We start from the raw sequence: 3279 nt of genomic DNA on the forward strand, positions 1-3279 counted from the left end.
AAAGGTCAAGCCATCAAAATCACAGCAGATTTCTCAATGGAAAACTTCAAAGCAAGAAGTGCATGGAGTGGGGTCTCCCTGGCATAGAATGAAAATAACTTCAACCCTAGGATATGCTACCCAGCAAAACTATCATTCAAAATAGATGGAACAATAAAAGTCTTCCTTGATAAGCAGAAATTAAAACAATATATGACAACCAATCCACCACTACAAACGATTCTTCAAGGAATTCTACACGCAGAAAGTGAAAGCAAACAAAACCATGAAAGGGCAGGCAGTTCCAAACCACAAGAGAAGAAAAGGCAAGAGGGGCTGGGATGTAGCTCAGTGGTACAGCGCTTACCTAGCATGCGTGAGGCCCTGGGTTCGATCCCAGCACCAAAAAACAAAAAAAAAAAAAAAAAGAAAAGGCAAGAAAGCAGAGAGTAACATTGATTCAGCTGCACACAATCAAATCATTAACAACAAAGACAACTAAATGACAGGAATTACCACATATATATCAATACTAACCCTAAATATTAATGGAATTAATTCCCTCATTAAAAGACTCTGCTTGGCAAACTGGAGTGAAAAGGAAGATCCAACAAGCTGAGTGTGAAAGGCTGGAAGAAGATTTACCAAGGCAATGGCCCCTGAAAACAGGCAGGGTTAGCAATACTTATCTTTGACAAAATAGAATTCAAATTTACATTGATCAAATGACATAAAGAAGGACATTCTGTACTAATAAAAGGCGAAATACACCAAGAGGAAATAACAATTATCAACCTATATTCACCCAATGTCAACACACCCAATGTCATTGAACATACTCTGAAAGACCTGAAAATATATATAGACTCCAACATATTGGTAATCAGAAACTTTAATATCCTCCTATCACCAATATATAGGTAATCAAAACAAAAAATGAATAAATAAATTCTAGAATTAAATAGCACCACAGATCAAATGACCTAGCTAATGTCTACAGGATATTCAACTAATTTCTGCACAATATACATTCTTCTGCTTTGTGCCCTATGATATAATCAATTTTGGAGCCTTCTCCAAAATTGATCATATCATAGGGCACAAAGCAAGGCTCAGCAAATATAAGAAAATATAAATAATCCCATGCAATCAGTCTGATCACAATGCATTAACACTAGAAATCAACAACAAAAACAACAGTAAAAAACATGAAAACAGTTGGAAGCTGAAAAATATATTGCTCAATGATCAAGGTGTCATTCATGATATCAAAGAGGAAATTAAAAGGTTCATAGAAGGTAATGAAAATGAAAACAAAACCTGACAGAACCTATGGAACAGAACAAAGGCAGTCCTCAGAGGAAAGTTTAAAGCCATGACTGCATGTATTAAACCATCAGAAAGATCTTAAATCAATGATCTAATGCTACATCTCAAACGCCTAGAAAAACAAGAACAAGCAAATCTCCAAACAAGCAGGAGGAGAGAAATAATAAAAATAAGGGCTGAAATCAATGAAATAGAAACAAGAACAACCAAAAAACCATACAAAGAATCAATGAAACAAAAAGCTGGATCTTTGAAAAAATAAACAAAATTGACTGACCCTGGAAAACCTGATTAAACTGAGGAGAGAAAAAATCCAAATCAGTAAATTCAGAAATGCAAAAGTGGAGATACCAGCAAGCACCATGGAAATACAGGAAATCATCAGAGAGTACTTTCAGAACGTACATTCTAATAAATTTGACAAACTTGAAGAAATGGAAAGATTTCTAGATACTTAGGACCATCCAGATCTGAACCAAGAAGATATTATTCACCTGAACAGATCAAAAACATAAAATGAAATTCAAGCAGCAAACAAGAGTCTCCCAAAAAAGAAAAGTCCAGGCCTGATGGGTTCTCTGCTGAATTCTATCAGATGTTAAATGAAGAATTAATAGCTAACCTTCTTAAACTGCTCCATAAAACAGTAAGGGAAGGAACACTATCTAACTCATTTTATGAAACCAATATTACTCTCATCCCAAAACCAGATAAAGACATCTCCAAGAAGGAGAACTATAGGCCAGTCTCCTTAATGAATGTTGATGCAAAAATCCTCAATAAAATAATAGGAAAACGAATCCAACAACACATCAAAATGAACATCCACCATGACCAAGTCGGCTTCATCCCAGGGATGGGATGTTCAACATATGCAAATCTATTAATGTAACACAACACATTAATAGAAGCCAAGACAAAAACTAATTGATCATCTCAATAGATACAGAAAAAGCCTTTGACAAGATCCAACACCACTTCATAATAAATCTTTAAGAAAAGTAAGAATAGAAGGAATGTACTTAAACGTTATAAATGTTGATAAATATTTAAATATGATAAACTTACAGCCAACAGCATACTTAATGTTGAAAAACTGAAATACTGAAATCATTTACCCTAAAATAAGGAACAAGACAAGGGTGCCCATTATCCCACTCCTATTCAACATAGTACTGGAATCCTAGCCATAGCAATTAGGCAAGAAGAAGAAATAAAAGGAATACAAGTAAGTAAAGAAACTGTCAAAATATCCCTATTTGCAGATGATATGATCTTTTACATTAAAGACCCAAAAAACTCTACCCCAAAACTCCTAGACACCATAACCAGCTATAGCAAGGTAGCAGGATACAAAATCAACTTACGTAAATCCTTATTTTTTCTATACACCAACAATGAACAAACTGAGAAGGAATATAGGGAGCGATTTTATTCATATTAGTATCAAAAACAATCAAATACCTAAGAGTAAACTTAACAAAGAATTTGAATGGTATCTTTAAGTAGAACTACAAATGCCAGGAGAAATAGATAGAGGAAGACTTCAGAAGATGGAAACATTTCCCGGGCTCATGGATTGGTAGAATCAACATAGTAAAAATGGCTATACTACCAACAGCAATCTACATGTTTAATGCAATTCCCAGCAAAATCCCAATGACTTTCATCACAGATATTGAAAAATCTATCCTAAAGTTCATTTGGAAACACAAGAGACTGTAAATAGCTAGGGCATTTCTCACCAAAAAGAGCAATGCTGGAGGTATCACAATACCTGACTTCAAACTATATTACAAAGCAATAGCAATCAAAACAGCATGGTACTGGGACCAAAACAGACATGAGAACCAGTGAAACAGAATGGAAGACCCAGATATGAAACCACAAAAGTATACTCACATTAATTTTGACAAATATGCCAAAAATATACAATAGAGAAAAGACAACCTCTTCAAGAAATGTTCCTGG

The sequence above is a fragment of the Castor canadensis genome, chromosome 7, assembly GCF_047511655.1.
Source record: "Castor canadensis chromosome 7, mCasCan1.hap1v2, whole genome shotgun sequence".
NCBI lineage: Eukaryota > Metazoa > Chordata > Mammalia > Rodentia > Castoridae > Castor > Castor canadensis.